Source organism: Cyprinus carpio, unplaced genomic scaffold (genome assembly GCF_018340385.1).
Source record: "Cyprinus carpio isolate SPL01 unplaced genomic scaffold, ASM1834038v1 S000006782, whole genome shotgun sequence".
Classification (NCBI taxonomy): Eukaryota; Metazoa; Chordata; class Actinopteri; order Cypriniformes; family Cyprinidae; genus Cyprinus; species Cyprinus carpio.
Genome location: NW_024879371.1, coordinates 121,985 through 133,904, shown reverse-complemented (window position 1 = coordinate 133,904; position 11,920 = coordinate 121,985). Strand labels below are relative to the sequence as shown.

The window sequence follows — 11,920 nt, the reverse complement described above, 5'->3', positions numbered from 1 at the left end:
TTTGGGGCAATTCCAACTTTGCAAGGACAGACTGGCGCTTCTGACTCACAGCATGTAAGTTTACAAATTTAAAGAATTTTTCACAATTAATTTCAAATGTGAGTTTTGAGCAGTGTAGAGTGGCACTTGTTTGTCATTTCTCTGATCATAAATGCAGACACGGTTTTATGTTTACGCGCGTGATATGCAACACAACACGTAAAAAAAAAGACAGTATAAGTCATTATAATCAGTAATTATGTCCCCACTGGATGGCAACAAAATGCCTCGTTTGTAATGGGTTTTGTTGGTTTTGTCTGCATCACAGTATGTTAAGTGGCATAACATTTCCATCACAAGATTGAGGTATTCGGCCAATCACAACGCAACTGGATAGCCGGGCCAATCAGTGTATACCTCGCATTTTTTAGAAATCGATTGTTAAAATCAACGCGTTTCAGAAAGCGGAGCATAAGAGGAGCAACCAATAATGGTACAAGTATGTTGGAAAATAATGTGTTTTTTTGAGCCTTAAACCGCATAAATAACACATTGCATTTACACCAAAATACACAAAATATGTTTCTTTTTAGCAGCATCATACGACCCCATTTAAGCCTGGGTATTAAAGATCTGCAGAGAAAATAAATATGAATTTCCCATTTTTTCTTCTCTTCACCTGTCAGAGAAATACAGAACAAAAGAATCAGAAATAGTTCATGAGTATTCATGTGAACATCTCTCAGTTGCTGTACATTCAATACAACCACACCCTAAAGTATGAGTCAATGTTATATCTCAGGTCTTTTCTTTCTGCATATTCAGACTTGTTTCATCGCACTTTGCTTTAACATATTCAACAACAAACACCATTTATGTGTCAAGGTTGTTAAAACCTGCACACAGCATGTCAACATGTTTGGCAAATACACTGGTAGTAAAACAACAATTTTAGTCTGTTCGTTACACAAAATGATCATGGATTTCAGAAGACTTTAAATATATGGCATGAAATTTTGGACACCATTACAGTGCATTTATGATACTTTTTCATTTTAGAGTTTGAACGCTGTGGTCAGTATGAAAGAAACAAGAGCAGCTTATACTTTTGAAAACATGAGGAAATTATAGAATTTGTATTCTAAAAGAATTTTCTTTCAAGAGTAAATTTGCCTAAATTTTACACTAAATAACTTTTTATTTATTTTTTTTTTCAGAATAAACAAGTTCAATAGACACAAAATAGGCGAAAGTCAGGTTTTGATGACATGAAGACCAGGAATGAGGGATACTTTCTTGATTAAATTTAGTATCACAACTCTAACTAATCTGATGCTTGTTCAGGGCATTAACATTCCCATGAGTAGTCTATAAGGACTATAATGTACACAGTTTAAAGACAATTCTAGCAATTCTGGAGGAAATGGAAATCCTTTTTAAACAAGTCAACACTTCCCATTTTGGCCTTTTTTAATTTAAAAATCGTTGTATGTTCAATAGTAAATCAAAGGAACAGACTGTACACAGGAGCAGCAGAACAGAAACAATAACACCAGTGACTATCCCCCCCCCCTGCTTTAGTTCCTAGTTTTTTTTTTTTTGATCAAATAAATGCAGCCTTGATGAGCTCACAGATGGCTTTTCTCCAAATTGGTTCCACTGAAGATACAAAACTGAAGGATATCTTAGATAGTTTCTTAATATTTGCTCACCCTCAGACTGTCTATTTTTAGTGAGCTATTCGTATGAATACAAACATAATTAACCTAAACAAAATAACAATTAGCAACACAAATGATGGATCTAATAGCCTCTTGTCTCTGTTGCACCTTTGAAATTATTCTCACAGAGGAAATTGGTGTGTAATTTTGGTGATTTTTATTATTATTATTTTTTTAAATAAAATATTTTGTGACGAGTTTGTATTTAATTTTTAATGTTTAATGGAACTTTCAACTTTGACTCCTGGTCTTCATTAAACATTGGTCTCTCTATGGCCTTTATATTTAATTTCACCCTACACCTCTTTAGGGTTGCTCATGTTAAAGAAGGTTACAATGGAAATTAAATCCTTTTATGACAGCCATAGATACTTCTGAAGTGGGATGTAAACGAGAAAGCAACATAAATGAGAGTAAGTCAAATTCCATATCTCAAGCTCTAACTTCTCCTCCCACATTAAAAATAGCAAAAAGACTCGGGCAAAATATACAGAGAGAGAAAAAGGACATGTACCATTTACAAATTAGATTATCCATAACAATGGTGCAGATTACATCCGGTTGCAAAGGACAAAAACAGATAAACAAACTTTTTTTTACTGATAAATGAGCCCCCAAATTCTGTAATGTTTCCATTATTAGTCTATTGATGGAGGAACATGTCACAGAATAAAAGATGTTATGTGTGGAGGCAGCAAAGTCCGGTTCCCAACCCCAGTGCTTTCAAAATTACCAAGACCAAGTCAATATCAAAAAACAAGTTTATTTTAAATATGGGAGGTATCTGGAGTAAATCCCGAAACAACAAATATAATGCCTCTAACCATAGAGAGATTAACAAACAACTGACTACTAAAAGAAAGAAAAAAAAAAAAAAAAAAATACCACAAAAGGAAAAAAATACACTAAATACTCCCTAACTGGCTTAAACAGAGACAAAATTAGATTGGCACCTACCCCTTTATTAACCCATTCCCAAGCTCTTAACAATATAAACTAATTAACGATACACAAAACCATTTGTAGCTTACAAACCAAAAAGTATTACTGGCCAAAAAAACCCAATTGCAACAAGAGTGTAAAACAACAACACTGAAGAGAAAAATCGACAAGGCAGCAATTCCTCACATCACAGTAGACAACCAATAAACTGGAGTCAGCTGGCAGCCATTACTTCCTGCATACAGGAAGTGAAGGAGAGAAACAAATATGTTTTTGCACTAACACAACATCCCATTCTGGGAGGAGAAACAGAATTTCTTCAAAACATATTTGGCACATCATATTCAAGAATTGTAATTTAAAAGCCTAGAAACATGCAAAGTTTTCCAGTTTAAATGAAAAGTAAAAGTAAAAAGAATGGCAACACTGGTCAGTAATGGTAATTTTTGCAGCAAAAAATGTCACACTGACAGTGAATACTGTGCGTATCTTGTAAACGGTCTGATTAATTTCTACCATGAGAAGCACATGTGATCTTTAGAGACACTTTGATCAAAGCTGTATATGAAGATTAACCCTACAATAGTTTTTAATTTTATAAAACGGCATATTCACAAAAACGGCATATTTATAAAAACATCTTAAAATATATAATGTCTTACAATCATTGTCTTGATCAAATCAAAATTGTTAAAAAGTGTAACAGGTATGTAGTGTTTCATCAACAACCTTTTCTACATTCATCTGAAAACCAAATAGCTTTTTACACAAGACAGGGTACAGTTCTCACTATGACTGGATGGATTCTAAAGGCTTGTAAAAGACAGAGCTGAAATGTTGATGAAGTCACAGTGATTGATACTGGTGGGCGTGTCTTATCTCACTAAACTGCTGCTTCTCCATCCTCTTCATTTTGGCTCATTAAAGCCGTTTCTTCATTCACCTCTTTTACTGATGATTCTAAAAGAAAAACAATCACAGAAATTAAAAAGAAATGAATCTGGAGATCAATCCTGTAGTCATTTCTGAGAAACTGTAAGTACTCTACCATCAAATTAAATCTTGTTTGACCCCATGCTCTTTTACTTTTTGGCAAATGAACATTATATTTGTGAATTCAGTCATGCATCTTCCAATATGCACATTTAAAAGTAAAGTTTATGTTGATTTTGTTTTGATGCGTTAAAAGATTTCCAACTAGCCCATTTCTCTCAGGACAAACACACTTTCATTCACTTGCATTCAATTCTGATTATCTGCCAGTTTGTCGTTAGACAGTATGTACAGATCGAAATGTATGAAATGAATCACTGAATGAAGCTATATCACACATCAGATCATGATCTTGTTTTATAGTTAAAAGAGATTCAGTGCAAACAACAAAACTCTTACCTGCTTTCATCTCTTTCAATTCATTTCCAGTAAAGTTTCCATCTGACACCTGTTTTAACAACAATCAGACAAATCAGACAATGAAAACTACATTCATTAGACATGATGATCACGTTTAAAGTAAAACAAACCAACAACAACAACAACAAACAACAAACAAAATCAGCCAAGTTAATGAGATTTGAGAATTTTGGCAGATGGGATAATTTCATTAAATAATGATGGGTCTGTTCCTCAACACAAAACTGTAATTTGACTACTGAAGACTTTTGGTCCTTTTTGGAGATCGACATGCAATTGTGATTGACATGAAATCTAATTTTGTTACGTGTAAAAAGAGACAGCATGAAGATTACTGCTGAAACTGAATCTAAATCTTCTTTCATGTGTTCCTCATAAGAAAAGTCATTTAGGTTTGGAATGAGGTAGTGTTCAGAAAATCCCTTGTTGTAAATGAGCAGTTAAAAATTGAAAAAACTACTTAAAATATTAAATTAAAAGACAATGACTCACCATGTGCACAAACCCCAGCATTTTCATTTATGATTACAACATTCTTCCCTTCCTTTAGTTTGAAACTCCCACCATGTGTCCGTCCCCTCGCTAGACTTATGGCAGTATCTTCAACATAAATGGACGCTTCCCATTCATCTTTCTCCTCTTCTGGTCTCATTATCTCTCTTTTGTGACATCAGCACCTGGAAACAGATAAATACAAAAGACAAAGCAGACATTAGATTAAGTGTTTTTGCATATGAACATCAGAGTCTAAAATTACACGAAGATCACAGAAACATAGGCTGAAATTGGTGGTGGTGGGGTTATGCTTTGTAAACAATGCATGATATATACTCAGGAATAATTGTGTAAGTAGTAAAACAATAAGTATAGTAAAAACAACAGGCCAAAATAAAAAAAAAAAAATGCGTTTTAAGTTTAGAAACATTTTGAGTTCAAAGTTCTTTAGAGAACGGTGTTTCTTTTGAATATATTTCCAATACAATTTGAATACATTTTGATGTCTGTTGACAAGTGAAAGAGTTTTTTTTTTTTTTTACTGCAAACCAAAAAACAAGATTCTAGTAGAAATTAAGGGCAAGTGTGCCACACATGACCTCAAAAGTGAAGCCAAAGAATTTTGATCACCATCTGGTAGCTAGATGCAGTATAAGTCCTAAACCCCACCCACTTAATGTATCCAAATTAATCACTAATGCACAGACTCAGGCTCCAAATGAATCTGACGTCATTTTTGAAAGATGACAGCAGCCATACTGAGATATTTTGGCTCACTTTTCTACAGGGAAAGGAAATGGAGACACATTGTCAATTTTTTTCAGCCTATGATCACTGGTAAGCTGGTGATCAGGAAAAAAGCGGATGGCATACACAATAAAGCTGCTATATCCTGGGCCATCATCTTAATTGTTTCGGGTTGCATGGATTACAGGATTGTGTCACATGACCAATCTTGCATCACTGTTTGTCAATAACTCAGTTTTTCAGAAATCCTTATTTCTACCTGATTTCTGAGAGTCTAGTTTATGGCGATCTTTAAAGGTCCATCATGAATGAATGTGCTCATAACAATGAGCTCTTCATGTTAAATTTTCATTTGATTTTCATTTGATTCACCCAATTTGCTTGTGGGTATATAAAAAAATGGAGAAGACGTGCTACAAAACAGACGTGTACTTTACTGTATGAAGAAGACATGCAGCAAACAGTTTCCTGAAGACAAAGAAGCCAATGATATGTAATGCAGTTCTTTGAAGTTCCCCCTCGATGGGGAACTCATTTGCTGTGTCAGTTTGTAATACTTACGCAGTTGCGGTTGTTGTTTAGGTTTCTTGCCTTCAACTGTCACAGCAGCACATAGAAACAGAAATAAGGAGATTTGTAAGTGAATGAACATGTCAGAGACACTGAGAAGATACTGTGTGATTCTTTATGTGCTTCAATAAATCACTTCATCGACTAAATTATTTTTTATTAAAGGACTCTGTAATACTTACACATTTCCTTTAGTTTTTCTGAGATCTCGCCTACACGTCACAGCAGCACATAGCAACAGAAATAAGGAGAATATGATTAAATTAACAGATACACATGTCAGAAAATACTGTGTGAATCTTCATGGGCTTCTTATATTCACTTCATCATGTAAAGTACTTTTTATTAATGATCAGTAACAATTGCCATAATGTTGTATATCACATGCTGTATAATTCAATCATCAGTGTATTGATGTCAATACTGAACAGTGACATACTTCCTTTATTATTGCATTAACAAAAAAAAAAAACAAGCAGAAAAAAAATATATAATTATTGAATATGAAAAATCATTTTCCATTTAAACTGCAATAAAAAAAAAAATTAATATTCTCTTGTTGCATCAGTTTTAATACTTACGCAGTCGTTCAGAGATCTTCTCTTCACCTGTCACAGCAGCACATAGAAACAGAAATTCACATTAGATAACAAATATAGCTGTGAATCACACAGACAATACACAGAACACTCAAAATAACAGATCAAAAGTCAGCATGACAATGATTTTAAGCCATCTGCTGCAAAATTTCTGTAGTTATGTGAGCTACAATACAAAACAACATAAACAAACACTACATATGACTGATGCTCGACCCCTTATAAAAAACAGACATAATCAACACACAGATCTTAATAAAGTTTTTTTTTTTTAAAGTCAGCATTTGTATCAAACAGCAACAATTACAGTAATGTTGCATATCAACATGTTATAATGTGATTCAGTCCTTGGTATTTTAATGTCATTCAGCTCAAAACTGGACAATCACACACTTAATTACTGCACCAAATCAAACACAAGCAGAACTTGTGGTGAAAATTATATACTGACTATGAAAAATATGTTTAAAATTCACTGCAGCCCAGTAAAGTTTATGTTGCTCCTGCTGTATCAGCGTAATACTTACGCAAGTTTTCTCTAGATGTTCAGAGATCTTTGCTTCATGTCACAGCAGCACAGAGAAATGAGGAAATCATAAGGGAATCACTTCATCATCTGCATGACTATTTTAGTAATAATGATTGGTAACAATTACAGTAATGTTATGTGTAAACAATAAATTGTCAAAACTATCCATAAAAAGGCATACATCTGAGATTTTAATATTGCAACCAACAATTATTTGAATCTCTCAAATACATTTTATTTCCTGTATTTACATTTACATTTAGTTATTTAGCAGACGCTTACATTTACATTTAGTCATTTAGCAGACGCTTTTATCCAAAGCGACTTACAACATGAGGACAATGGAAGCAATCAAAAACACAACAAAGGAGCAATGATATATAAGTGCTATAACAAGTCTTCATAAAACATTAAACATTTAAACTACCGTAGCACAATAAAAACTACTTTTTCTTGTAAATTGTATCAGCTGCAATACTTACGTAATTCTTTTTCACAGACATCGGCTTCATGTCACAGCAGCACATAAAAACAGAAATGAGGAACATAAACGATAATCAAACACAGATCTATATGTTTTGTATCCTAATGTTTGTTGTAAATTCAGCAAATTCAGAGATTCAGTATATTAATGTCATTCTGCTTATTACTGAAGAATCAGACATTTTATTTACCACTTCAACACAGAGCACGCAGAACTTGTGGTTTTTAAAAACATAAGCCCATTGCCTATGAAAACTATTTTATATTTTAAACCTCTACTGTAGCACAATACTCTAAAGATGAGTAGAGATCGCGAGACTCTAAAGATGGTTTGCCGGCACACGCCCAATTACCAGTGCTTGTTTCTCCAGTGTTTGGGACTGTTTTTGTGCGTCGTTTTTCCTGTTTTTTTGTTTTTCAAAACATGATCAGTTTTCCCAGGGATTGAACTGCTGAAACATTCGACAGAACACACACACAAAATCTTCTACTGGATCTGGAGGAGCTTCACAGAGACTGTAACGTATCTTATATCAGTTTCTGTAGAAGGACATGTGCTATTCCTACCAGGACTCATCTAACCTACAACAATGGCAAACCATAGTTCACTGCCAAAACTCAGACAGCTCCTTCAGGCAAAGAAGACTTGCTCCAGCAGAAATGGGCACTGGATTTTTGTATAAACAGGCCAAATACACACTGGAAAAGGAGATCAGAGTGGCAATGAGGAATTATACTGGCAAGTTAAAGAACCAATTCTTTTCAATTGTCACATGCTTCAGTTTGGAAAGGTCTGAAAGACATCACCAATTGCAAGACACCATCCCCCAGCACTGTGGAAAATCAACAATTGGCAGACGATCTGAAAGAGTTTTATTGCAGGTTTAAAAAAAACACCATTCACACCTCCTGCAACCCCCCTCAAGCACTCCAGATCAATGTAGATAACGTGCATCAGGTCTTCAGAAAGAACGAGAGAAGAAAGGCACCAGGCCCAGACCGTGCTACACCAGCCCTGTCTGAACTCCTGTGCTGACCAGCTGGCCCCCACCTCACACAAATCTTCAACAGATCACTGAAGCTGTGGTGGCAAAGTCCCTTCATGCTTCAAACTTTCCACTATCATCACCATCCCAAAGAAACCAAAAATTACTGGCACTTAAATGAATACAGGCCTGTGACTCTAACATCTGTAGTCATGAAATCATTTGAAACACTGGTTTTGGCTTACCTGAAGGACATCACTGGGCCCTTACTGGACCCCCTGCAGTTTGCCAACAGAGCAAACAGGTCTGTTGGAAGATACAGTCAACGTGGGGGGACTTGCATTACATCCTGCAACATCTAGACAGACCAGGGGACTTATGTGAGGAATCCCTGTTTTGTCGACTTCAGCTTGGTTTCAAAACTATCATCGAAAACCTCCTCCTGCCCAAATTAACTCAGCTCTTGCCATGCCCACCTCCGTCTGTCAGTGGAGTGCAACAAGCTTCCTGACAGACAGGCAGCTAGCTGTGAGGGCTTGGTAATTCTCATCCAGCACCCGTACAATCAGCATTGGTGCCCCCCAGGGGTTACCTGTGGTCCTCTAACCCACTGCTCTTCTCCCCTCTCACACCAATGACTGCACATATAAAGACCCCTCTGTCAAGCTCCTGAAGTTTGCAGAAGACACAACAGTCATCGGTCTCATCCAGGACCGGTGACGAGTCTGCTTACAGACAAGAGGTTAAAGAGCGGCGTGTCTGGTGCACTCTCAACAACCTGGCCAGCTTAACACACGTCAAAACAGTGGAGATGATAGTGGACTTCAGGAGAACCCCCCCTGCACTACCCCCCACTCACGCATCATGAAAACGCACTGTTGGCTGCAGTGGGAGTCATTCAGGCTCCTGGCACCACCATCTCTCAGGACCTGAAGTGGGACTTCACATTGACTCCATTGTGAAAAAGGTTCCAGGGAGAGGTTGTACTTCCCTTCGCCAGCTGAGGAAAGTTTAACCTGCCACAGGAGCTGCTGAAACAGTTCATACTACCGCCATCATTGAATCCGTCCTCTGCACTTCTATAACTGTCTTGTTTGGTTCAGTTATTCTGACCTCAAGAAGACTACAGAGGGGTAGTCCAGACTGCTGAGCGCGAATCAAATCGGTACAACCCTACCTTTCTATGCAAGAACTGTACTCATCCAGAGTGAGAAAAATGGGCTGGCAAATATCACTCTGGACCCCTCACATCCAGCACACTTCCTCTTTGAATTTTTTGCCGTCTGGTCGACGCTACAGAGCTCGGAGCACACAGAAGGACCAGACCCAGGAACAGTTTTCTTCCCTCAGGTGCAATCCATCTCATGAACACTAACAATAAATGTGGAACACACAACACTATACAGTATACATTATCCATTTAACACACTTTCAAATCTCTTTACATTTTTAAAATTTGCACATATCATACACTGTACATACATATTTTGTGTTTTTGCTTTTTTGTACATTGTCTATTTTGTTATTTTTTATATATTTTTTTGATTGTCTGTGTCTTGTCTTGTCGCTGGTCATTCTTGTCAATGTAGAGCTTCTGTCACTAAAACAAATTCCTTGTATGTTTAAACATACCTGGGCAGTAAAGCTCATTCTGATTCTTTATACTTACACATCTTCATTAGTTTTTCAGAAATCTTCACTCATGTCAGAGCAGCACAAAGAAACAGAAATGAGAGATTATGAGAACATGAACAAATAAGCATGTCAGGAAGATACTGTGTGATTCTTCATAGTACTTTTAATATCCTCATTATCTGCAATGACTGATATTAATGATTAGTAAACAATGGCCGTAATGTTGTATATGTGTATGTGATTCATTCACAGTATATTAATGTCATGTAGCTAAATACTGGACATATACATTTAATTATACATTATCATTTACTTATTATACATTTACAACCGTACTGTAGCACAATAACCTAATTTTTACTTTCACTGTATCAGTTGTAATACCTACCCAGTTCTTTTTCATTGATCTTGGCTTCATGTCACAGCAGCACATAGATACAGAATGAGATTTTAAAAGTGAAATAAACAGATGAACATGTCAAAACACTGAGAATATACTGTGGTGATTCTTCAAGTACTTCTAAATTACTTCACACATCTGCATGGAACTTTTATTAATGATCTGTAACAATTACAGTAATGTTGTATGTGTTAAAGTCAACATGACCACTATATTAATAAAATATTGCAGTGTGTTAATATTAGTGATTTACTTATCTCCTCAGTTCCCCCAGGAGGCAGTTTAAAGGTGTCATGACACAGATTTTGTTATTATTATTTTAATTTATTCTTTGAGGATCTTTTATAATGTTATGTTTTTTTTGCACTATATAAAAATGTTCATAGTCACATTTCTAAACTATTGCTACACTCTTGCTGCAGCAGTTTTAATACTTACGTGATTCCTTTTTTTCAGAGATCTCCTCCGCTTCATGTCACAGCAGCACACAGAAACAAAATGAGATTATAAGTAATTGAACAGATGAACATGTCAGGAAACACTGAGAAGTACCTGTGTTGATTCTTCATGTGCTTCTAATAATCACTTAATAGTATACCAATACAGTATACCGTGTACCCTTTACAAAAACAGCTCCATTTGTAAACATAGTTAACAGTTATTAAGTGTTATTTATTTAATTAGTTAAATGATGTGTCACAATCTGTTAAGTGTTTTATATTCCGTTTTCCTCTTGCTGTATCAGTTGTTAACACTTACACAATTGTTTGAACAGCTTCACTTCACGTCACAGCAGCACATAGAAACAGAAAATAGGAGATTAGAAACTAACAAATAGATGAAACACTAAGAATATAATGCAAATCCTACTTTTCCCCCAATCTCAACACTTCATAAAGATCTGGGAGAAATGGAAGGCTCATAGAGGAGAACGTTTATGGCTCAAGAGGAATTACTTAACTCAAATTCACATCAGATCACAAAACAATAAAACATTAAACTGACTCAGAAGCTCATCTGAAATTAGTTTTGTAAGGTGCTTTTGAGCACAAACACTGCCTGCAAAGGTAAAGCAGTGAAGCAACAAGTCACAGGACTAAACGGTTCGAATGCAGTTCAGTGAAGTTGTTGCCTCAACGAACAAGAACAGATGCAATTGGTTCAAAAAAGTTCAATGCATACAGTAAAAATACTTTGTTACAGTTGAAAAAATGACTTTGTTAACAGTCCACCACATGGTTATACGTGATCTGGATATTAATGTCATGCAGCTCAATAATTGGGAACAAATCCACACACTTAATTAATTATTTGCACTACATTGCATTTAAAAGCATGCCTTGTGTTAAAACCAAAACACTTCGGGGGAAAAAAAAAAAAACCCTATTATGCATTTAAACTCTGCTTTAGCAGAATAAAGC

General features: G+C 35.7%; 2 long non-coding RNA genes across 2 annotated transcripts; both read right to left on the bottom strand.

The window, feature by feature from the left end:
- Positions 1 to 4,545: 4,545 nt before the first annotated feature.
- LOC122144848 lies at positions 4,546 to 6,475 on the bottom strand. The gene is made up of 4 exons (XR_006159869.1): positions 6,449 to 6,475; positions 6,050 to 6,079; positions 5,859 to 5,894; positions 4,546 to 4,732 (listed from the first exon to the last, which is right to left on the bottom strand). It is a non-coding gene; the product is annotated as an uncharacterized LOC122144848 (long non-coding RNA).
- A 524-nt stretch (positions 6,476 to 6,999) lies between these two features.
- Positions 7,000 to 10,963, bottom strand: LOC122144849. The gene is made up of 5 exons (XR_006159870.1): positions 10,938 to 10,963; positions 10,488 to 10,511; positions 10,134 to 10,163; positions 7,478 to 7,501; positions 7,000 to 7,025 (listed from the first exon to the last, which is right to left on the bottom strand). It is a non-coding gene; the product is annotated as an uncharacterized LOC122144849 (long non-coding RNA).
- Between the last annotated feature and the right edge of the window lie 957 nt (positions 10,964 to 11,920).